Raw genomic sequence first — 26,117 nt, 5'->3', positions numbered from 1 at the left:
GTATGGCAGGAACCCAAAAAGAGTATGACATGCTCCTTTTCGAGGAGATTTCAGTCAAGTTCATAGACTCACAAAATGTAATCACAAAACAATTCGAACTGAGTCTACAAGTATATGCGAGACTTAAACATATACACAAACAAGAGAGGAGCATTGCAAGTGTAAAGAACAGCTGGTGGGACAAAGCCTTGTAGCAGCGGCGTAGGACAAGGCGGTGGTGGTTACTCATTGCAGTTGTCAGGTGACCTCTGTTTTCAGTTTTAGTTTAAAGTCCCTCCATGGCCTTTTGGAGTCTCTTGGTGTGTCTCTAGAGTAAATTTCAATTACTCTACACTTCACTAATGTTGGAGGGTCAAGAAAAAGGAGGAACTGATTTGGGGTGAAAAGCTTTTTTTCCCCACTAGGTATAACTGTAAATTATATTAAACTAAACTAAGAAAGAATAAAATAATAAAATTAAATTAAAATAAAATAAAATAAAATAAAATAAAAAGTAAAATATGGGTGAAAAGAAAACCAGAGCCTTTGGACTTCGTGAAAGGTTTGCAGGAATACCTGACTCAGCAGATGCATCATGTGAACATGATTTCTGGATCAGTTAGTGGGGACAAAGAAGGGAGCTGGAACAGATGGTGATCAGAATAGACTTGATCACCCATCTGCTGAAGTCTCCCTGGATGAAAACCCTGGAATGTTAGTAATGGGTTTGAAAGGACCTTCCATGGGAAGTTCAAGAGTCAGTACTGCACCTATGCCAGCAAAGGAACAGCCTGGCTTATTGAATGTATTAGAATCCACACAGGTGAGAAACCTCATAGGTGTCACTTGTGTTCATTTGCATGTGCTTACGGATGTCATCTGGAAGCCCATATATGTTCCCATACAGGAGAAACACTGTACACATGTGAATTATGTCCCTTCCACTGCAGTAATAGAAGTAACCTGTCCCATCATTGAAGGTGCAAGCATAAAATGGTACCAATGAAAGGTACTAAGTCTTCCTTAAGCAACAAAATGGGGGCGGGGGGGGGGGGCGGCAAGATGGCGTTTTACAGAAAACAAGTAATCTTGGCTATAGCAAAAGAGTACATTCAACTTAAGTCCACCTTTTATGGTGGTTCAGAAACCAGACTGCCTTAACGATTTTACTTATGAACTCCCAAACATCCAGACTGACTCCTATGAAAGTACGGCAAAAACCACGTCAACTGATGCCCTACCAAGGCACCCCCGAGAATTCCGGGTTGACAGCCCTATAAATCAGCTCTCCACTCTAGCAGGACAGTTGTCAGTTTGACATCAGAAAAACCAAAAGCCCGCATCCGCTGATGTAGTAGGCTGCCCCAAAGAGAAGCCTCTCATGACGCTGCAGCCCTCTGCCCAGACAGTAGTTTCTGCCGCGTCAGCAAGTATTCCCCAGAGCTCCTCCCCCACAAGCCCCGAATCTCTGCCATCACATAGTCAAAGGCAGGACAGTCCGGTGGCAGGTCCAAGCAGTGAACCAAGTGCCCGCACAAGTACACCTAGCACAGGAAACCGCCAGCCAAGCACTCCGGCTTGGACCATGCAGGTCCAGGTCCTGCAGCTGCTACACCACTGCCAGCACTGTGACTTGTACTTTGCAGGCAACTTCCTTTACTTTATTGGTGTGGATGTCATGGCTATGAGAATCCTTTCCAGTGTAACATGTGCAGGTGCAAATGTAAAAACAAGTACGATTTTGTCTGTCATTTTGCAAGAGGGTAACATAACCAACGCTGCTTGGAAATGATCACATTATGCTTTACTTGGTTTTGCCTTTTTGTGTTTTGTAGTTTTATTTATTTTATTTTATTTTATTTTATTTTATTTTATTTTATTTTATTTTATTTTATTTTATTTTACTTTATTTTATTTTATTTTTTGAGAGGGTCCATCCCTATAAGGTGTCTGCTAATTTAAAATTTACACATTATATTTATAGAAAACAAATTTGACAATGGAAACAAAATCTTTTCCTCTTGTTTTTTCATAAAAGTCTGGTCAGGGTCATTTATGTATTTGAACAGCTAGACATATTGGTGTCTATCTTCCCCTTTTAGTTAGACATTTGAGAATTAAAGTGCAAGATTAATCTTACAGGTGTTCATTTAAATTTCCCACAATTATGGCCCATAAAAACTTCAAAGCTTATCCACACTTTTCGTGTTTCAATATATATTAATACATTGCAACTACATGTTATTTCTGCCCATATACATACACACACACACACACACACACACACACACACACACATACCGTGTTTCCCCGAAAATAAGACCTAACTAGACCATCAGCTCTAATACGTCTTTTGTAGCAAAAATTAATATAAGACCCGGTCTTATTTTAGTATAATATAAGACCAGATATAATATAATATAGTTTAATATAATATAATATCAGGTCTTATATTAATTTTTGCTCCAAAAGACTCTTTAGAGCTGATGGTCCAGTTAGGTGTTATTTTCAGGGAAACACAGTATATGTAGGGAAACATACAGAAATGTGAAAATAAATATAAAATGCACTTAAACGTGATATTTGTTTATAAAAATACGACTTGCTAAATAAACCTAGAGTAATTTTGAATAGGAAGCTATCGTTTATATATTGCATAATAACTAGCTTACTCTGAAGAAATCTTGGTCAAACGATAAAATACTCGTATATTGTTACCGTTGGTTTCTGTGTACTTTACAAAAATTTTATTTTTAATTTAGTTCAAATCTTGAAAGTGTTACTAATTGACTTCATAAAGAAACTATCTTAATTCTTAAGCATTTACTGACCCAAAAGGACTGCTACTCTTAATGTAAATAAAAGGGAACATTTCCACAAACACCCCTACGTGCAAGTTAATGGATTTTCTACCCTCCCACATGCTAGAAAGCCATTAAAGTGACTTCCTATAGTTTAATATCCAATCTAAACTAATCTCAGTTGCATTGTTCAGAGACACAGCATCTCAGAGTTCCTCCGAACAACTATAACTCTCTTCCTTGTCAACTCTGAGGCTTGTGCATCTGAAATTCAACAGTCCTGCTTCACTCTGTTGCTTAACTTGCTCATTGCTCAAGTCAGTTCAGTGCAGCCATTTCCAAACGTACAACTTGCACCTAGTGTTTATTTACTGCCAGAAAGAACCAGGTTGCCATCATTTGGAAGCTTCTGTGAGTAGTTTTTCCTTCTCACATTTTATTTTATTCTTCAAATAAAAGCAATACCCAAAATTAAAAAACTGAAAGTTTTCATTAAACAAAGAGATAGAACTCTCTTGCTAAAACCAGTTTATTAACTGTATACCCTGGGCCAAATTGTGAAAAATACATTTTTTTCTCATAACTAACGATACATGTTCTGAAGGTGCATTTTAATTTAAACATAGAAAAGCTTTTTTTCATAATTACAAACTAGAGTGTATAATTCTAATTTTTCTAAGGTTTAATGAGCTCAGTTGGTATTCCAAAGGTGTTGATTCTTGAAAGGTATGATTCTAAAGGCACTAAAGTTTTTGAAGCAAATCTTAGAAACTTTAGCATTGTATTTTTAAAAGATTTAGGATTTTAGTTAAATCTTCTGTAAGTTAAAGTCTGTATTTGGAAAGATGTTAATATCTTTCATTAAGTATTGAATATATTTGTCCCATTTTCTTTTCAATCAACTATTTTATAGAAATGAATTGTTGGGAAAAGTTTAACATGCACTATTTATCGTACTTTGCTGTTAATAGGCAATGTTCTGAAACTAAATTTATTTTTGTTCAGTACACATAAGTTTAGATTTTTAAAGTTGGTAAATAATTTATCTTCACTAATATTTTTTAAAGAAATTGTAAGGAAATTAACAGGGAATAATTTTACTTCAGATTTTAGTAATATAGTATGTAGCTACAACTTCTTGAAATTCAAGTAAAGACTAGGCTTCTACGTTGAAAAAGTTCCATTGGATATTTCCCAGTGCTATTTCATTTTAGAAATAAGTGTTTGCCATTCATTTGCAGAATTGTCAGTCTCTTTTCCCAGGGCTTTCACCAGATTTCACCTCATAATTTCTCTATTGATTATTTCAAAATCATCGATTTGGGAACTTGATTATATGTGCAAAATCCCTTCACCTTTGCCATATAACAGCATAATCAAGGTGGTGACATCACATCACTTTTGCCATATTTTCTTTATCAGCAGCATGTCACAGATCCTGACCACAGATTATAAAAGGGCCTAATACCAGAAGGCAAGAGTAATAATGAGGAGGTCACCTGGATGTTTGTCTGCCATACCTTCCTTCATAACTTGGACATATCCCCCTTCAACTTTTCTCTTTAGATTAAATACAGAAAGAAGAGTAGTAAAGGGTAATTTGGGGTACATCGCTCTTGCTTGTGTACGTCTAGCTAGAGAGTAGGTATGAGATTTTTAAAAAGGAAGCATCTCAGTTGTCATATTTTGGTGCATAGCCTCTGTCAAATTACTGCAAAATCTGGGTCCAAAATCTCTTCTTTGTGAATCTCCAGCTGGAGAGTAATGGTGTGAGAGAAGGAAAAAGGCCACATTTGGTAAGGGCAGATGTCAGTTACCAACTGTATTTTCATTCATGAACTTGAGAGTTGGACACTGAGCAGATACCAGACTCCATTTTATGAAGCTCTTGTCACACAGCTGCTGTAGTATATTAATTGAGCATCATTTGACACACCAGAAGTTAGGATGCCCCTGGACACAATGCCATGTGGATTGCAGAAACAGAAATGGCAGGAAACAGTTTAAACTCCCTACGTCTACTAGAAGAGATAGTAAGTGAGTAGCCATTCTGTAGGTGATTTGTTTTTTCCTTTAGTCAATTTTTTCATTTAATTTTTTATATTAGTTTCAAGTGTACAAAAGAACATAATGATTAAACATTTATACCCCTCACAAAGTGATAACCCCAACAAGTCACTACCCCTCTGACATCGTATACAGCTGTTACAATACCGTTGAGAATATTTCCTATGCTGTACTTTATATCCTGTGACTATATATATTTAATTATAGTTGACATATAATATTGTTCTACTTCAGCTTCAGGTGTACAGCACAGTGGTCAGGCATCTACACAGTCTGTGAAGTGAAGTGATCCCCTCAATAAGTCCAATGCCCATTCGGCACCCCACATAATCTTTACAACATTATTGATTATATTTCTCATACTGTATTTCATAGAGATACAGAGAAAAAACTGATGGTTGCTAGATGGGAAGGGGGTTAGGGGATAGGGGAAAAGGTGAAGTGATGAGAAAGTACAAACTGATAGTCACGAAATAGTCACAGGGATGTGAGATGTAGATGACTTGTTTTAAGAGAGGAGAAGTTTGGAAAGGTTGACTGATGGGGGTAAAAAAAAATGCATGCAATGGATAATTGAGTCATGTGACGCTCACGTGCTTTGTATAATGCTTGAATCTCTAGTCTGACTGATGAGGAGGCCTAGAGGAGATGTTCACCATTCACTGGCTTAGTGTATGTTTGTTGTTATAGTTTAAGGGAAGCCAAACAGACTAATGCGTCACTAGGATCCACACTAATGAGCCACCATCATGGTAGCACTGTTTCATGACAATTCACAGACTTCGTTTTCAAACACACAGCAAAGATCCATCCAAGCCCAAGACTGGCTGCATCTCCAGATCAAACAAAGTTGGGTCCACCATGACTCACATGTCCAGCACAGGGCTGACCCCCACTTTAGACCTAAGGACACCCACTTTGCTCCAGATCCATATCGTTGCTTTTCTCTGATGAGTATCTCTATCCAGACAGCAGAGTGGCTATTGACTTTTATACTCAGAAAATTTCACCCTCTGAGTACAGGGAGAAAGGAGAGTTGGCACCTACCAGGATCAAACATGTTACTTCAAAAGCCAAATGTACCAAGGGATTCCAAATCCTCCATATAGAGAATGCAAGCTGGAAGGGTGACTGCATTAACTCGAAACTACCTACTGGACTACAACACACGCATAAACTACAATTTCTCTCTCCAGCCATGCATCTTCTATTATAATGACATTCTGCACCAAAGAGAGTCTAATCTCTACACAGATTTTTTTAAAGCCATAAACATGTTTTTAAAAAAAAAGAAAAAAAAAGTTTTTGTTGTTGTTTTTTAAGCCACTGACATCGCAGTGTTCAGAGAATACTGGATCCAGTTACCCTACAGGTTTTGTTAAACCTAAATTAAAACCCTAAAATTACATCTTATTCAGTGCTTACCCCTTTGGGCTTTCTAGATATACCAGTCCCCTCCCTGTCCCCTAGGATCCTCTTACTGAAGAATTATCAGGCTCACAAGTCTTGGAAATAAATTTTGCTACAGGGAGTCATACCGCTATGATGGAATTGTCCTGAAAAATGTTGTCTCTATGTATTTCACCATTCCTGAAATTCTCTTCTTGTAAATCACACTGAGCATCACTGGCTTTTATTAGGGAACTGAAATGTACTGCTACCCTCCAGGTATAATGGAAAATAACCACTTTTCCCCACCTAAAATCTTTCAACGAATCAACCCAAAATTTTAAAATCTGGAAGCCATGCCTTTTGTACCATGTCACAATCATAGGCCCAATTGTAGAATAAATTTTCTCTCAAAATCTTCTCTTGTTCCCGAAGTTTGATTATCATACTTTCATAAGATCATATCACAGATTCATTAAGTCAGTTTCACTTCTCTTTTTCCTAAGTGTTTATAAAATACCCCAGAAAAATATGCCAGAGAGATAAATAAAAAGAGATAGAATATTAGATACAAACATAGAGCAGACTAGTCCTTAATTTATTAAAGTTACGCTCACTGGAGGCTAACATTCCCTGGAACAGTGTCCACATCACATGAAAACCACCAATCAACTTTATTTAAAGAAAAATCAATCAAAACTTCTATAGCAGCTACTGTGGTAGCTATAGGTACTTAAATATATATATTTTATATATATTTTTTATATATATTATATATATATTTTTTTTTAAAGGCTTCCACATAAAGAACATTAAAAATACTATATAAAATTTTAAAAAACAACCATTTTTTAATGCATGGCTGGGTTCACTTCAATATCATAAATACCCTCAAAGGTAAGCAACAGCAAGGAAAAACTGAATCCAGAGAGCTATGCAGAACATTGAAGCAGGCACCTTCCTGGGCTTGAATACATGGGGCAAGAATAAAGCCTAGGGACTAAGAAGGGTGGAAGATCAAAGTGAACACCTCTGCCAAAAAGAAGGAACCCTGATGGGAAGGAAGGGCAATGCCTTCACAAGGTCTCCCAGCTAAACACTGGCCTACCGAAGACAAGGGTAAGTAGGAGATCTACCTTCACGCGGGTGGAGCTGGAAAAATAAGAAGGTCAGCTTGCCGGTTCCAACTCTGGGTAAGGAGGAGTAGGCACACTTCATACACTGTCTCTCCCACTGAACGCAGCTATGAAACCTGGAGAGGGTGCATGGTCCCTGAAGGGTAAGGGATAGCAGGAGGATGGGAAGAGATGATTCAAATTTGAAATACCACCACACTTATGGTGAGTTTCTCTTTTTTTGTCCCAAGGTATCACCCAACCTGGACAGAAGTGCAGGTACATGGGAGCAACAGAGACAGTTCCAGAAACCTTCAAGTTCTATATCAAAGAATGGGAAAGAAGTCTCATAACTCTCTGACAAATTGGGAGTGGGGAGGTGGGAAAGTGGACCTCCCTATTTCTCTCTGTTCTCTCCCACCCCGGTCCCCAGGCCATCCCACTGCAGTGGTGGAAGCAAAAGCACCAACGGCAATAGCCAGGGCTCCGAGGTGCCTAAAATGTGAGGAAAGCGAACCTTTCTCTCCAATCAGAGGAGTGATCCTAATAGGATCGGGTAAGCAAACCCGCTTTCTCTGTCGTCACTTGACCCTCGACATAGGCACCGTCACAGGGGGTGGGTGGCAGAGCAGGATAAGTAAAGCCCGGCTCTAAGCCGAAAGACTGAAAAGTGTAGTACCACGGAAACTTTTAGGGAACTAAGAAATTAAGGGAACTCCCTTCATCTGAGAAAGGTAATCTATGTTTAGAAAAAAAAAGGTAGTTACAGTAAACATCACAGAAAACTGTGAAATGCTGAAAGTATTACATTGAAGTTTAAAGAGTCAGGTATGTCGTTATCATCACTTGCTTTTATTTTTTTAGGTACATTGGTGTTGGCCTTATTACTACTGCTATATAAAATGCATATTGTGTTTTGGACACTTTTATGCTTATGATATATTTTAGGAAAAAAGTAAAAAAAATATAAAGCAAACAAAAATGTGTGTTTGTTACTATGTATATAAAGTCTGTTTTGTACCTAAGGAATGCACTATATCAGAAATTTGGAATCAAGGTTTCTACCCTCTACTGTCACTAACTTTTTGCCAGATTTGTACTGATCGCTTAACACTTCTGAGCCTCAATTTATTTTCTAGTAAATTAACCGAGTTGGACACAATATCTTTAAAATACAGTTATACATTCCATGATTCTTTTAAATGAATATGTCCAGGCTTTGGGTTTTCATTACTTAACATGAATACCTCCATGTATTTAGGGTATAATTTTGTATTCTTGACAAAGAATGACAAAACAAAATTATATAAAATTCAAATTTCAATGTCCACAGATAAAATTTTATAGAAACACAGCCGTGCTTATTATTTATGCATTGTCTATGGATGCCTTTGTATTATAACAGCAGAGCTGAGCATATGCAATGGAGACCATATGTGGTATGCTCATTATTTTTCACTGTTGTTCAGTGCACAAATCACAATAACAGTTATAACTTGGCAGTTCTTCCAGTGCCATGTATATCACCATGTTGGGACTTTGTTTTTTTTTTTATTACCACTGTATACCCATCCTGTAAAAACAAGAAAGGTGCATTTTGTACTTTTAAGTGTTTTGAAGTGTTTTGTTATTGAGTTAGGTCACCAAGCATTGTATTTGTCCTGCAATGACAGTATAGCTGTACTTAAAGCTTATACTATATGTTGATGTTACCCAATTAAACACTAATTGCAATATTGATTGCAGTAGAAAAATGTGTCAAGAGAAAATAAGCTCTTTTTTCTTTTGCAATTATTAACCTTTCTGTGAGAACAGTTGTTCAAAGAGTTGACGACATTAGAAGAAAAATCAGTCAGTTTTTTTTTAAAGGAAAATGATTTTGAGTGCTCTTCCTTAGCTCTTGACAAATTAAGAAATGTTACCTATGCTACTCAGTCATTTAAGGGATCAATGCTGAGTTTGAAGGGACTGAAAAATTAACCTCTGTGAATAAAGTGGTTGAAATAACTACATATGGGAATATTTTAAAAGAAGTTGAGAAAACCCTAATTTAGAACAAACTGAAATAGAATCTGATTAGATGTGCTGCAATTGATAATAGTAAAAATAGGGTTGGAGCAGAAAAGTGTTTAGTTGGACAATTATTTGCTTCTCAGGTTTAGACAAGAGCTCTGCTTTGAAAGTAAACCAACATATATGAGGATGGACAGTTAAGTTCACAAACTTGTGGCAACAATGTTGCTAACCTTTTTGGATATCACAGGGATTATTCATTATGAACTTGTACCAACTGGACAAACAGTTAACCAAGTTTACTATTTGGAAGTGCTGAAAAGGCTGCTTAATAAAATTAGACAACCTGAACTTTTCGCCAACAATTCATGGCTCTTGCATCACGACAAAGCACCAGCTCACATGGCACTGTCTGTGAGGGAGTGTTTAGTTTATTAGAATACCCTGTATTGGAATACCCTCCCTACTCACCTGATCTGGCTTTTTTCTTTACCCAGAGATAAATATATATATATAGAAAGGAAGACATTTTGATGACATCAACAGTAATACAACGACAGTTCTGATGTTCATTCCAGAAAAAGTGTTCCAAAATTGCTTTGAAGGGTGGACTAGGTGCTGGCATGGGTACATAACATCCCAAAAGGAGTACTTCAAAGGTGACCATAGTGATATTTAGCAATGAGGTATGCAGCACTTTTCTTAGGATGAGCTCACGAACTTAATTGCCAAAACTCTTTTTTATTTGCTTCACTAAATATACTAAATCTGGACTACCATCTACAATTACGGATAGTCACCCCTTAATTAAGTTTATTGTAATCTACTGTTCTACAGAGTCAATCTTCTATAGACTTAAATAGGTGTATAAAAGAATCCTTATCCTTGTAAAAATCTTTTAAGGCTTTGACGTTGCCACTAATAGCTCTAGTTCTCCAGGGATCAGGTATTGACTTCATTATTTGGGTAATAACGGGAAATTTCTAGAGCTCCCACGTAGCCTTTCTTACTATAAGAACCTTCACAGTTGGTTAATGCAGGGATTCTATCAGTTGCTGAATTTATGCATTCTTATTATTATATTAACTCAGAAACTGGAAAAAAAAAAAAATATTGCAGAAAATTTTCCCAGACCTATTAGCCTCACTGTGAGACATTGGGCCAAATGTCTCCATTTATCTTGAGTACCTAAATGTCCCCCACTTTGACTAGTGGTACTCAATAGCATTCTGAACCTGTTACTGCAGGAAAAAATGTTGTAAAGTGTCTATGAAGGTGTGGGTATGTCACTTTATCCAGTCTTCTCTTACTTTAGTAAGTAACTGCAGGTTTGTGGGAAGACTAGAGGAAGAAATGAAATATGTATATGTATTGGGTCCTCCTCAAGTGTATCTGGCCACTCTTCCATTAGAGTGGTGAGGGTCTGTGAACTGGCTCCCATTTTAGTTTGAGGAGAGCCCATAATTCCATTTTCATGACTCACATCAGCTTAAAGTACTTTTGTTTAAGCAGATCAAGGTAAGAACTTTGTAGACTTCTATTTTTTTCAGTTCTAGATATTGCATGATCAATTGACTGCCTCCACAGGTCAGTGAAATTCAAACCACTCTGATTCCTCGGGTCATGCCCCATTTTGGTAACCATGTGTACCTACACAGTAATAATTAAGGGATCTTCTTAGTCTAAATGAGGTTATTAATTTTACTGGCAGCATCTCCTACCTTGTCCCTCTCTCCAAGTCTAAGACAGCCATTATTACAGAAGGCTTCAAGGAAGGTGGTATTCTCCTCATCAATGTAGCTCTTGGGATTTTGGTCAAAGTGGAAGTCTTCTGAGCCTTCTCTTCCTAAACATTTGGATTCCTCCCTCTACATTATTGTAGAACTTCAGACATCTCAAACTTCATTCAATATAGGCTTCCCTTTAGTCCAATTTTGGTTAACAAAACAAGATTTTCTCAGTTGCTCAAGCTGAAGCAGAGTCTCTTTTAAGACCCTCAGATGAATAAATCCAGCCTTATTTAAAACCATGTTCCCTTCCCCCTGGTTTAGCACTCTCAGCATCATTTCTACACAAATCTTCCAGATTTTACAAGTCTTACAAATCTTTTCATATGTAAACATTTGTTCTCCGGTTTGAATTGACAATTGACCTCATTCACCATAGCTATTGTTGGAGGTCACTGAGAGAATATGACCACCTGTTGATGCCAAGCTGGACCCAGGCAATCAGAGGTTCCTCACCCCATCCCCTGTCTTTGGAATGTAAATTCTACCCACCTTTTCTGCAGCCAGGCCATTTTCAAGGATGCAGACTTGAGAGAGTAAATGCGATGTTGAGACCATCTAGACAAAATATGTGACTAAACCCAGCTAAGGCTGCTTTACAAACTTTTAAGATTCTGGCAGTTGGGCTAGAAGCTCTTCTCTTGCAGCCCAAATCAAGTATCCAATATGTAAGTTCCCATGCTTATGAAAACTTGCCACCTACTAATCTGGAGTGGCCTACCTATTTCTCCGGTCTTTCCTTGCCCTCTGGGGGCAGTTTGCTAACCAACAGACATTCTGACTTGGTATATGAGAAGGCAGTGAGGAGTGACAGGGATTGCAAATAAGAATTGGCATCTGTCTGCCAGATAACAAGCTCATGTGAGTTTAATGCAGGGTCTTCAAGCAAGGTAGACGAGGTCCTCAGACAAATGAAAGACGGCTGCTACTGATATAGAAAATTCTGTGAAATTTTGGAGTTTGAGGTACTCAGCTATATTTGAATCCTACCCTTTCAATAAATCTTAACTTCCACAAGAGCTAGCTTGAGACTGTAAAATTAACCTATGTTTAAATTTAGGAAATGACAAAATCAGATTCTGCACCAGGAAATTACCTACGTAAACCTTGTGCGTAAAAGAGATGAGAATTTTTTAGTATAGTCATAGAAAATCTTTGGTTATCTTGATACTGTCTTGAGTACAGAATTAAAAGCCCTGATTCTATTATTTTTTTAATAGCAGAATTTGCAGAAACTGTCTTATTCCAGAGTGCTTGTATAACTTATGCCCATCATAATATGCTGTGTCAACCACCACTTGGTCTGTCCTTAATATTTTAAAGAAATTTATGTCATGCACTAATTCTCTAATGGTAACCTGCCTTCAAATCCAACGATGGCAAATAATAAATTCCTAATTACTATTCTTGATGTTTGCTGCTTACCCTGTCCTCTGGTACCAGATTCCGTATTGGTTCACTCTCACAGAAAATACTCTGTGTTTTTAAACAGCAAGAAGTTTACTATAAGGAATTGGGCGTTCACAAAATTGTTGTGAGGATTAGAGAAGTTCTCTGTGGTATATTTTCAAAAATCCCTTCCAGGAAAATACCCCAGAACCAGTTTCCTGAGGGGACGCCTACTCTGCCACAACTAGGCAGCTTCCATCTCAGCTTTTGGCTTCAAGATGGCACAATCTTGCTACAAGGGAAGATCAAAAAGCTTCCCCCACAATCACGTGTTCAGTATGAAGTGTGGGTCCCTGGATAGCCAGAAGGCAGAAGAAGATATGAAATTATGTTATGCTAGGAACACAGAAAGAATTTAGGAAATAAAAGGATGAGAGAAGCACTGAACACAAACTTTATAAAATATTCAATTTTATGAGGGATAATTCTGAGCATCTGGTTAACATGGCAGAACACTGAATGAAACCATTAGGTAGGAATGCATATACCTCTTAAATGAATATAATCACAGCAATTTATTTCATAGTGACATTTTACGTTTTTATAGATATTGCTACTAAAATTCTTAGATTAGATAAAATGGTAAATAGAAAAACAATAGAAAATAGTGAAGATTTTTCATTTTGTTTGACTTCTTCATAGGCATTTACTCAAGCTCTCAATTATTTTTTCACTGAGTAGAAAATAAATATATGGACAAATATTGGACTCAAAAGCTGGGACTCTAAAACAAAAGCAAATAATTAATATAACTAAATAATTCCAGTAAAAACAAAAACAAGCATAGCAGTCAGAAAGTTCATAAACTCACAATATTTTTTCCTATAAAAGTCAAGTAATTGAGACCAAATGGGACGATATGTTTTAAGTAGGATTCTCTCAGGAGCAAATCCCGTGACAAGAATTTGAGGGAAGCAGTTGATCTGTGAGGTCACCTGAGGAAGCACCCGTATGGTAGAGGGACAGTGAAACCGGGAAGTGAAGGGAGCTACTAATGAACCAGTTACTGCTCTTGGCAGCACGGCTTCAATTCTCTTAGGGGCTTCTGGGGAAATGTGTAAACGCACCTTGGAATTATCCCACCCAAGGAACCCCAGTGTTTATCCTCCAGCTCCCATCATCACTCATGTGATGGAGGCTGCTTCTCAGACCATCACAACCCAGAACTCCTAGTCTGTGCAGGCTGAGGACACAAGAAAAAACTCCCGCTGCAGAGTGCTTTCAGTAGGAGACCCTGGACTTGTCCTGCCTCTGTTACTTACTGAGAGAGAGTGTGTGTGCATGTGCGTGCGTGCGTGTGTGTGTGTGTGTGTATGTGTGTGTGAATTATCTCAAGAGCTATTTCAATCACTTATTTTCTTTTGATAATGGACACTGAACCTCCAGCAAAAAGTCTTAATTGATGAGTTAGGAAAGATCACAAATGAATTAAATAGCTGTCGAGGGAGAGAGTAACTAAGTGGTTAATTGTATTTAATTCTCTGTTCCCTAGGAAATTTGATTGTTTAAGTTATTACTTAAAAAAAAAAAAAAAAAAATTCCGTTGTAAAAAATACTACCCCCAAACATCAGTCTTTCCCCTCACTTAAACACATTACTATTCAATATCAAAAAATGACTGTGGAAAAAAAAACCTCCGAATTTAGTTTGCTTATTAAGCACAAAGTAAATCAAAATTAACCTAAGATGCCTTTTTTCTTCTGCCTTTAACTTTTGCTGCATTTTATGTCTACTATTCTTCTGTACTTTTAAATACCCTTTAGTTAACAAGAACAGCAAAACAATTCTAATGACTTTCTTTAAAACTGACTGTCAACATTGTAATCTCCTACTGCTATGATGTCCTTCAAGACACATATAAAAGACACATATAAAACGTTTCCACTTAATAATAACAATCCAATTTTACAATTATATTATTGCAATTGCAACATTTGTCCCTGGAATTTTTGTTTTGTTTTGTTTTTAATAAGAAATCAACAACACTCTTATTTTGGAGTTTGAAAATTCCATGGAAAAAAACCTTCCCGTTTGACTTTTTTTACATTTCCCTCTGTGACAGGAGGAGTTAAGGATGGCAATAAACAAATATTGAACTTTTTTTCAAGTAGTCTCCTTCCCAGAGGAGTCTTTTTCTAATGAAATTGATCAGTCTGGGAAATTTGTTCTTCATAGCTTTCCTCTAGAAAAACCATGCCAGTGAAATTCAGCAAGGAATTAAGTCATAAAAAAAAAAAAAAAAAAAAGCAAGTCATTCTATTGCTAATGAAGCCAGAGGTATCACTTTTGTGATTGAACTATAAGGAAATGTAAAATTGCCCTTACCTACCTGAGTATTATGAGGTCTGAGGAAAAAAATACGTATCATCTAGTTTTAAAAACAGACATATAATCATATATGGTAAAGGTGATTTCTCTTGTTCAAGGAAAAATTTCATTTACGTGGCACTGATCAAAAGGTGAGTTTTCGAAGTTAGTTAATTAGGAATCGTGCTGAATACAATAATTTTCTTAGTAGTGAAATACTATTACACATTTGGCAGTACTATTAAGGAGATAATTTGGCAACCTCATCACTAAAAATGGTTCCTCTCATAAAAATGAGTACCCAGAGAGATACTTATGCATACTCTAATTCGATGTTATATGCAAAGAGTTACTCTAGAGCAATATACCAGTAACTTCTAAGTGTTTAAGTAGACAATGGCGTAAGTCAAAATCTAGCAATCGGGGCCATAGTTTGGGGAAGATAAAATAGCAGTGGAAACCCATTTTGTTAGAACCACTGTTTGCCTACCTTCATTCTTACCCACAGACTTTGTACATACTGTCAATTTGCCAACTCAAATCAACATTTTTTTTAGCCTCCCTTGCAGAAATAATGACCATGTGATGCATTTTTAGTCAATGAGATATAGGCCATATTCTGCTAGAAGTTTCTAGAAATGCTTTGTATTACTAAGATAACCAGTTCTACTTTTATGCCTGGAATGTGGTCTGGAACTAAAACAGCCATTATGAATCCGTATGAGAGCCACATGCCAAAGATGATGGGGCATAAACTTATAGGAAGACCGAGACTTGGGTGGTTTCTTGGGGCTGCTACCTCAGATGAGGACCACTTGTGTCAATAATTTTTATACTACGCGAAAAATAAAATCCTTTATTGGCTAAGCCATTGTAGTTAGGTTTCTGTTACATCATGCCAAATGCAACCCCTAATTGATAACTATCCTCACTGTAACTACTAAAAAAGTATATAGCAAATTCCTTGAATGAGGACAGCTACTCATGTGGGCATTTATCATGGGTCTTCAGTCATCCTGCTGAAGGAAAACTCTCTACATAAGAAAATCATGACCTTCTGAAATGGTCTTCTCCTTTGATTTTTGTGCAGAAGGTTATAGAATCCGTCTTACTATAAATAAAGTAGGATAAGTTAATGTAAAATGATGCCTAAGGTCCATTTGCTACAGAGCCAAAGACAAGAGACATCCTGATAAAGCATCTTAAATGGTCATGGCTTACATTCCTTCCATCTCTTTTCATAAAATCCTTCTTCAGCTAGTCATGTTACTCTTTCTTCAGACACATGTGACTACCATCTGGATCTCTGAAGCTCTGAAAGTCTGTCATAATATTAATAAGACACATGCGTCTCAGAAGTCCTGTGGATGTTGGTCATGGCTGAACTTTGTGTATTGAAAATATTTTCTTTCTACTTAATCTACAAAAAGTGTTCTACTTTTCAATGTTATGATTTCAATCAATTCGTAAGGCAAAGCACTGTCATTTGAAACATTATGTTTCTGTAAAACAAAAAGGATTGTAATGCATTTTTAAAAACTCATCAATTTCATAGAGCTTTACTGAAAGGGTAATTAATTCCTTTCCTTAGTTCATATGTTGGATCTTAAACAGAGTGTATATTATGTGCTATTGTGTTTGTTTCATTATTGTACATGACAATGTAAGAAATCCTTTGATATATGTTTTATTTTTCTTCTATTATATTGACTGACTGTGATGTACAGCTGGCCCTCAGTAGTATGAAAAAATTCACCACATCCTAAGGTGCCAGAGAGTGAAATTCCACCATCTCAATCCTTAACAAGGAATTTCCAAATCTATGGGTCTTGCAGTCTATTCAGAAACCAGGCTCACCTTCTGTATAGTGATGTTGGATAGATAGCCAACTGGAATGATTTGGAGAACCAAGAACATTGGTTCCAGTTGCTTCCCACTAGATATCTTTTACATGAGCGAACTCACACTGGTGGACTCTAGCTCCAATCTATTTTATGTGGCTGTTACAGTGCTTTGATTTGAATTTGAATGCGTTTATGTAGGCCAGGTCCTCTCTATCTGATATAATGCCTACCACTTCTCATTGTCTTATATCCTGATCCAGGCAGTTACTACCTGGAGAACTCTACAAGAAATTAACTTTGTGTAGAAGATACTTCAGATTTCAAGAACTCTCTGTTAAAACTTTAAAGATTAATGATACCTACTTTTGGCAAGTGTGCAGAAAAGCAGCTACGTTTTGTACATTTTAGCTAAGAGAAAACTTTTCTGGAGAGGAAGGCAGATTGGTTATTAATAACTATAACATTTTTAAAATTTTCACCATGGACTTTATAATTCTGAGTCCAAGGAATTTTTTTCTAAAGAAATACTCATATAGGTACAAAAACTTCTATGTGCAAGAATGTGTTTGGCTGCATTGTTCAAAGTAGCAAAATCTTGGAAATAATCTAGATGTGTGTTTACAGAGAATGGTTATAGAATGGTTATAGAAATTATGATATAGTCATTACATATGTATGTATATACCATATATCATATATATCACACATATGAACATAGTGCATATATAAAATAGATGAGCATATATATGTACTATATGTGCTGGCAAGGAAAGTTCTCAAGGCATACTGTTAAGCAAAAAAAAAGCAAGTGGCTGTTGAATGTGTATAGTATGAACCCATTTTGTACAAAATAAAAGTAAAAAGCATATGTGCACATACATAAAATTTATGTGAATAATTCATAAAAATTTAATAATGATTATTACCTTTGGGAAGATGAGAAAGTGATTTTCCAAATTTTAATGTATATCATTCTAAGTTGCTTAAATCATTTACAATTAGAAAAATTTTGTAGACAACTTGTATTGTAATAATAATAAAGACAATTGGGGGGGGGGGTCCTCTGTTAAAATAAAGAAAATCCTGGAAGGAATACATTATTCATTAACCACCAACATCTTAACATGCTTCTCAGCCCACACTACTTTTTCCCTCTGCCTGAAATTTTCTCCTTGAATTACTAGTCCACGCCTGCCTCCCCATCTAGTTATTTTCTGCTAATTCTTCAGGCCTCCCTCAAAGATCATCTTTTCATGAAAGACTTCTCTAGCCAACCCAGTCATATGCTCCCAGAGACAAATTGTATTCCCATATAGTTCTTACCATGGATTATAATTATATTTTTATTTGGGAAATTGTGTGTGTTATATCCATCTCTTCAATTAGACTGTGAGCTCCATGAGGTCAGGGACCATATCTGTTTGGTTCACCGTTATATCTCTGACACCAAGAACAATGTCAGGTAAATTGTAGATACAAAAAATATTTGTTGAATATGTTAATCATGAGTGATTTATTGGTTAGCTGCTATTATCTGAAAGGTTAAGACAAATCTGATTTAAAAAGCCACATAAAATGAGTGAGAAGAAAATCAGATTTTGAAAAAAAAAGGATAGAAAGATAACCTAACAATTTCAACTGGTTTGAAATTTCACAAGCCTTGATTAATTAACCCTTACAGGTATTTAAACGTATCTCTGTGTACAGAGACTTGGCATTAATTTATTCATTCAATTTATTCATTAATACCATTTGTTAAGCTTTCAGCCTTTTCAGACGAAGAAAATCATTCAGGCAGTCTTAGATTCATTGTAGTGTTTCCTCTTTAGTTTATAATCAACTGCCTAAGAAGAAAGAAAGCCTCTTTTTTTTTTTTTCTTTTCCAGCTTTTAAAACCACTCTTTCCAGTTCTTATGAGGCTTATTTACATTCTGATCTTACTGGGTTTTTCCACTAATAGCTGTACTCAATCCAAAAAGCGTTTTATTCAGCGTAGCTCTGATTTTGTTTTCCCATTTTCATCCTTTTTAAAGCTGTTTATTTCAAGATTTTATTTATTTATTGTCAAGTTGACTTTTTATTGCTATTTTCCTGACCTTGGGTCTATCTGAGGTTTTTAAGAGGGTGATATCATTAGATAATCATTAAATCTTACTAATTATTCTGTTTAATCTTAGAAAATGTGGTGCCATTTTACAATAACTACATCTCATGCCACTCAAGGCAGGTCAGTGCATGAATTTAATTAAGGTAAAGTCCCTAGATTCTTTTGAGACAGAGTCCCCCACTCACAACCACCTACCAAGTAGAACTCACCCACATACCTAGAAGGTTGAATAACTCTCCTTACTAAAGAGGATGTGACCTAAGGGCCTTGTTTTCAGAAAATTAGTTTGTGCCCAATGCTCTTAGTTATGTCACTCTCTATTAGAAACATGGTAAACGATATTCATTTTCTATTACTCTGTAGGTACATTCTTTGCCAATAGTTTAAAATAATGTAAAATATGTAGAGAAAATACTGCATGCATAGCACGAATAAGTATGTTGTCCCTCGCTGATATATCCAGGAGATAGGTGACTCACTAGCACTTGAGAAAGTTGTAGAAGAGATTTCTGTCCTGGGGGGAGATGCTTTTAGCTGCTATCAGAGCCTGTCCAACTTGGTAATATTTTATTAGGGCCAGTCTCCAGATTTTTTAATGAAGGCCCAGGTGATTTTCAGGGACAGAAACTTGTTTCTTTCCTTCGACATCCTCTTTCATTTGGCAGTTATGTATCCCAGTGGTACATGAATAAAACAGCAATCAGAGGAAAGGCACTGGTGAAAGAACTAATGAATCACAAGAGAGAGGCCCTTTGTTGCAGTGCATTAACAAAAATCATGGATGTAAGTGCAGCCTGCAGGTTCTAGGGACTATTTTTAATAATTAAAAGCTATGCCATTAGGTAATATCTCCTGGGTATTATGCTTGACTTTGATGATATCTTTCATTAAAGAAGATACACCCATAGGTAAATGCTGGCGTATACTAAAGAAGTAGGACAGACTCAGGTTGTCCGAGGTGTAGATAAAGTCATTGATTTCTTCTCAGGGACTTATATTTAGAATAACTTTGATAAAACCAGTTACCATGAAACTCAAAAATGTGGACATGAATTCCAGAGCGCTACTATTGCAATTTAGAGCTACCTGTCGTCTGAGTACACAGTTCTGTTTGCCCGTAGTAACTCCTAAGGTGTGAAGGTTGGGATGAAAAATGGGAGAATCCAGGTTTTTCATTCTTTGAATGTTTCTCAGGCACATGGCTAAAGAAAACTTCCATTCGAAGAAAGGAATTTGATCTTTTTTCCTACATCATGAGTCACATGGACACTGATATTTTAATGACTACCTGTAGTATTTACTAAATACAAATGTCATTATGTAATGGCTGTCAGTAAGTTTTGGCATTACAGAGTGAAACAAATACCTTGGATTCTCATAGAAAGTAGTATATCTTTTCGTCTATTTTATTTTTTACCTAACCTCTCATTTCTTATCTACATCTGCAAAGCCTTTAATTCTTACAAGTAGCACAAAATAAATATGTTTGACAGAATTTAACAGTTATCAAGTTCAAAAGTTTCTGCCAAACTGAGACAGAGAAGTCTCCTGAGGAGTCTCTTTTGCAAACTGTAATAAAGGATTAATTAAACTGATATTCTAGGTACTCTGCTTGGGCTCAGGGTATACAAAGATCAATAAATAGCTCTGCTGACAAGGAACTATCATGTATGGAGAATAATGACCCATAAATAGATAAAGTTTTATACTCATAGAGAAAATTTTGAAATAGGTATACTGATGGAGACATACATGTGTGTTACAGGTGCTCTAGAAAGTGGCCCCTTACTCAGGCCACTGGGGTAATGGAAGGGTTTCCTGAATATCTACTTGAGCTGAGATCAAGATATGTAGGTTTGAACCAGGCAAAAGGGTGGGGTCTGAGTGGAGTAAAATAAGGAAGGACACGCCATGCAGAGGTGGTAATATGAACAAAAGGTAAACAGAGAGAAAGTACAATGGGGAAGTATGAATGCCTCTAAGTTGCCAGATTGTAAATTTAAAGCAGAAAGTGAAGGGATATAGAGCTATAGAGTTAGTCAAGAGAAGATCATAGATGAGAATATTTGCACATAAAAGAGTTTTACCTTGGAGAGTTACTGAAGAATTTAAAGCAATCAAGTGGTATTTATCAGACCTGAATTTTAATGGATCCCTTTGGTGGACCCATGGAGAATGTATGTACAGGTGTAGAGCTGCAGGTTGAGTGGAAACTTTGGGAAAAATGATTTTTTTTTTTTTTTTTTTTTTAAGAAATGCAAAAAAAAAAAAAAAAAAGACCTCACAAAGAAGGCAAAGGGGATAGGCAGAGAAGTATCAAGAAAACCACAGACTGTGTTGTTCTTATTGTCAAAGAAGTAGATGTTTTGAAAAGTCAAACCAGATCAACAGTAGCAAATGAAATAGCCATCCAAGGAGGCAATTACTGAAAAATGTCCAATCGAATTCTAATCAAGAAATCAGTAATGCCTGTAATAAGAGCAGTTTCATTTGAGCAGTAAGGGCAGAAGTAGAGCGCCTTGGGTTATGGTGTGAATGAGGGGCGAGGAAGAACTGGTGACAGAGGGTGAATAAGATTGGGAGAGGTTTTTTCGAATTAGTATTTGGATTTTTATGTCAGATGGGTAGTAGATGATTGAGGGTGGGACTTATCACTTTGTGAGGGGTATAAATGTCTAACTATTACATTGTTTTGTATACCTAAAACTTAAAAAAAAAAAAATTGAGAGAGGTTTATGTAAGAAACGGAGAACTATTGGGTGTCAGAGAATGGATCTGTTAGCACAGGTATGAATAGAGGCCAAGTGCAACAAGCCAGAAGAGAGGGAAAGGCTGAAGATACAGAAAAGAGAAGAGATATCTTAACAAGTAATGTCCCAGGAAAGATGTGAGAAGGTGAAACCTTAAAAGATAGAAGAGGTGATACAAGTAAAAGGATTGACCGGATGTCAAAGACAAGTTTGGTTTGTCTGCATTGTCTATTCTTGATAGAATAAAATATCAGGCTGGCACAAGATAATGTTGTTAACAGTTCCAAAGAGCATCTGGAAGATCAACCTCTTACCACTAACATAACATACCTTTATCTGAAGGGTCTGAATACGCATCTTCTCTAGGGAGATGTACTCACCAAATCCAATACAAACACATTCCCTTCATCGCTGGACCTATGTGGATGCCCAGAATACCTGTGCAGTCATCTCCTATTTTAAGCCTTTACATGCTATTACAAAGTCTTGTGACAAAGGGAAATGTCAGTTTTTTTTTTCCTCTTTAAGGGTACTGTTAGAACAGTTGGCTCTTCTTTAATTAGCATTGATTTTTCTTGAAACAGACTATTACTCTCAAGTCACAATATCTTTTAATTGCTTGACATGAAAACAGCATTACATCTGGTGAGTAAAAGGAGCACCCTTTCTCATGTCTCCTGTTAACTGAGGACTTTGCTGCTTGTTTATATCTCGTTCATTTTGTGTTTAGATCTGAATATTTTTCTTGTAAACAGAAAATTTTGATGAGTGATATCTAATTCGTAATAGGGATGAGAACATAGTATTATTAATCAAATCTTAAGTTTCTCAAACTAGCAGATACATATATCATGTTGTACTCATCCATGAGCTTTAAAAAAAATTAAAAATTAGTCTGGTCAAGACGGCAAAGTAGGTAACATAGTAATGGCCTCCTCTCACGACCACACCAAAATTACAACTAAACCACAGAACAACTGTCAGGCAGGGTGTCATGCGGGGTCTCAGCTCCCGCTCCCCGCATAAGAACGCAGGATATGGTGAGGCCAAAAAGGAATACCCACGGAGCCATAGATAGGGGGGTCATACCGCTATATTCTCGCTGGCAGCTGGGTTGGAGACACAGGAAGTAAGAGACACATGATCTGCAGTTTGCCGCCTGCTTCTCTGCCAAACAACCTCACTTGCTAACTTAGCCACAGCATTTATATCAGTGGCTAATGGCTAACCAGTAATAGCTGATGGCCAACTAGTCACAGCTGATGGACATCTACTACCTGAGCCAGCACCTTTCCACGTGAGGCCGAGAGCCTGGAAACTGCTCGGTGGGACTTTCCCCACAACAACCATCTTTAGGAATAGCTTGAAGTCTAGGTGAACAGAAATCCTACAACTAAGGACATACAGAAGAAGCCACATTAAGACTGGCAGGAAGGGCAGAGAGGTGGAATGGTTTGGTACCACACCCATGTACGGCAATTAAAAATCGACAGGGACACCTCAGCAGTCAAGGTCCCCCTGCGGAGCGAGAGGTCCCAGACACATCACTCTCGCCAGTCCAGGATTCCAGTGCCAGGAAGAGAAATCTCCAAAACTTCTAGTTGTGAAAACCAGCAGAGACTGTGGCGGAATGAGATGGAGGGCAGCTGGAGTCCCAGGTGCTCCTTTTAAAGGGCCTGTGCACAGACTTACTCATTGATGGACTAACTCTCTCTGAGCTCCAGCTCTGGGGCAGCAGCTTGAAAGACACCAGGGACATACAGTGAGGAACTGAAGTGTCTGGATTCAGGACAAGGGCTGGAGTGGCAGCTTTTTCCTCACACAGAAGCGTTATCAGACATTATGGTTTCTTAGTTGAACCCTCCCCCCACTCCCAGCATTCAGACTTGGGCTGGCACCATATCTGAGTCTCCATCTGCAGTGCCTACCCTGCTGCAGGGACCACTCCTGCACCTGGCATGGACTGTGCAAGCCAAGGCACAGCTCCTCACTGGTCTGCTCCTGGAGCTGCGGCAGCATCCCCTCACCCCTTCATGTTGAAATCTATCAGGTGAGCCCCTCTGAATGAGGGGGTGGGGAGAAAGGAGGCCCTTTGCAAACCAAAGCCTGGGTTTCATCTGCCACAGATGCCACTCTCCACCTTCCTCGCTGCTCCCAGCACCTCCAGAACACAGTCTCCCACCCAGATGTCTAGAGATTCTCCTGTCTCCTCACAGAGACCCCTCCCATCACTGATCCTACTGCCTCCCCTCCACCGGCCTGCCAATCACTTCTATAGTCAGTGCCAGCCCCTCAACCAGCTCCTCTGCAGGCTGGGCTCCCCAGCCTGCCTCGGACACGGAGGTCACCACCATGGACGGCACTCCACTTTCCCACCTCGTCATTGGGGCTCCTGAGGGGCAGCAGCAAAAGCCACCACCTTGCACAGCTCTGCCCAGGCCTTGAAACTGGCAACTCCAGCTACGGCTCAGGCTCAGCCCATACCCTCTGCTCCAGGCCAGCAGCCTTGGCAAGTGCCACACAGGTGGCTTCAGGGGACTTGTTACCCACAACTTCCACTATAGGTACCCACACCAGCACCCAGCCGGCCATGGCTACCACCCCAGTGTACGCCCCTCTGGCACAGCCACTGCCTCTGGCTTTGCAGCTGCCACCCACGTGCCCCGTGCTGTGACTAATGCCGGACCCAACAGTTCACAGGACCCTTCACAGGGGGGGGCACAAGCTCCGCCCCCATCACATCGGGGATATAAACAGCACCTGGGGAGTCCAAGACCAGCTCAGCAATTGAAGACTTGAGCTGTATCTTTGCAGAACTCAGCACTACAGAGAAAACTAGTGGGGCCCTGAGCACCAAACACCGCTCTAGAGGAAGGTCGCGCCTCAACACCTGCAGCCCCCCTCGCCACAGCTCCGCTATGGTGACCCCAGGACCCGGGGCTAAGAACAGCAGGTGGTTGCAGGCACTGCAGCTCCCACTTCAGGTCACATCTGGGGAGGTGCACCCAGGCAGAGCCCCCTTCCTTCCAGCCCAGGGCCCAGCACCACGGCCAGCAAGCCTGCCTTGAGCAGCGCGTCGTCTGTCCGGGCCTCCACCTCCAGCCGCCGCCTCTGCCATGGGCACAGGCAGGAGGAGCTGTGCCCCAAGGGCGCCCTCAGCGCCTGTCCAGGGCTTGGATGCACACAAAACTGTTGGGCCATCTGACCAAGTCGCTTTCCTCCAGGTCAGGATCCACTCTCTTGGGGCGGAAGAGGAAAAGGCAGGACTGAAAGAACAGCTTCTTACTGAAAAAGCTGGTGTCCCCCTTCCTCCCAGCTGGACTTAATGGGGCCCCCGTTTAGACACTCAACTCATGTCTAACCCTGACCTCTGTGATCTGGAAGCAACCTGAGTGCCCAGAGATAAAGCATCTCATTCCCAGCCCTGCCCTCAAATCGGGGTGGTTTGAGGCAGTTGGGGTCCTCAGGACAGTAGACAGATGCCCTTGTCACATTTCCCTCCAGTCCTGCAGCAGGCAGCCACCCCCCCACACACACATTTGACTTTCCCCAGTTACCTCTCAGAACCCTGTTTCTTCTCCATAACTTGTAATAAAGCCTTGTTCTTGTTCCTCCAAAAAAACTAATAATAAATAAATAAAAGATGCATTTATGGGACACAGTGCATTTTTGAAACAGAGATGTTAAACCATTTCTCTGAATTAACTTACCTCTCTCTACCTGTCTCTTTCTTCTTTCTTTCTCTCTTTCCCCAAATGTGATTTCTGGGACTATTGCACCTTAGAAGCCCTACGGCTCGAATGAGAGTTTCCTGAGGCCCATTGAGAAGGATCCTTGAAGGAAGGCCATGCCAAGTTCATACGCAAGAAGAAACATGATATCCATTAGGGAAAATCAATTTCCAGCAAAGCTCGAAATACCTGCCATTCCTACCACGTGCTGGTACTGTGCTAGCTTCCTGACATATGTTTCCTTTTCATGTTTCTTCTCACAGTAACCATGTTGATGGAGACACGCATCTCAATTTGCAGATGAGGCTTAGCTGATCACGATCCCACAGCTCACAGGAACCAGGGTTAAGTCCCACACTCCAAATCCCCTGGTCTTAACCATGGCACATGCTGACTCCCAAGGCCACACACAGACAGACAATCAACTTGTCTTTAGAGACCTCCCACTTGTTTGTATACCTCCTTCTTCCTAGGTGTTCAACAACATCTGATGCCACTAAGCCATTCAGCGATGCCTCTTCCTTTCTCCAGAAGGATGAATGAGAGCAAGGGACTGTGCAAGGGAGTGAGGCAAATGGGATGGGAGAAATGGAGCTCAGATTTGTTGAGAAGCTACTATACACCAATACACTTAGTAGGTATACATGGTAGGTACACAATACACTTTAATTACTCCCTCACGATAGCCTCAGTAGAACACAATTTCCATTTTTAGGCTCATGGTTACTCAGTGCTTTTACCTCAGCTGTCATGAAAGGGAAAGTTCTTCCATTTGTAT

General features: G+C 38.7%; 1 pseudogene; it reads left to right on the top strand.

Annotated features, from left to right (window-relative positions):
• Window positions 1-519: 519 nt before the first annotated feature.
• Window positions 520-24,407, top strand: LOC109448869 (zinc finger protein Pegasus pseudogene; annotated as a pseudogene).
• Window positions 24,408-26,117: the final 1,710 nt, after the last annotated feature.

The sequence above is a fragment of the Rhinolophus sinicus genome, chromosome 2, assembly GCF_057876585.1.
Source record: "Rhinolophus sinicus isolate RSI-liver-muscle chromosome 2, RSI-T2T, whole genome shotgun sequence".
NCBI classification, from domain to species: domain Eukaryota; kingdom Metazoa; phylum Chordata; class Mammalia; order Chiroptera; family Rhinolophidae; genus Rhinolophus; species Rhinolophus sinicus.
Note: the sequence above shows the minus strand (reverse complement) of the source record. Positions and strands in the feature narration are given on the sequence as shown.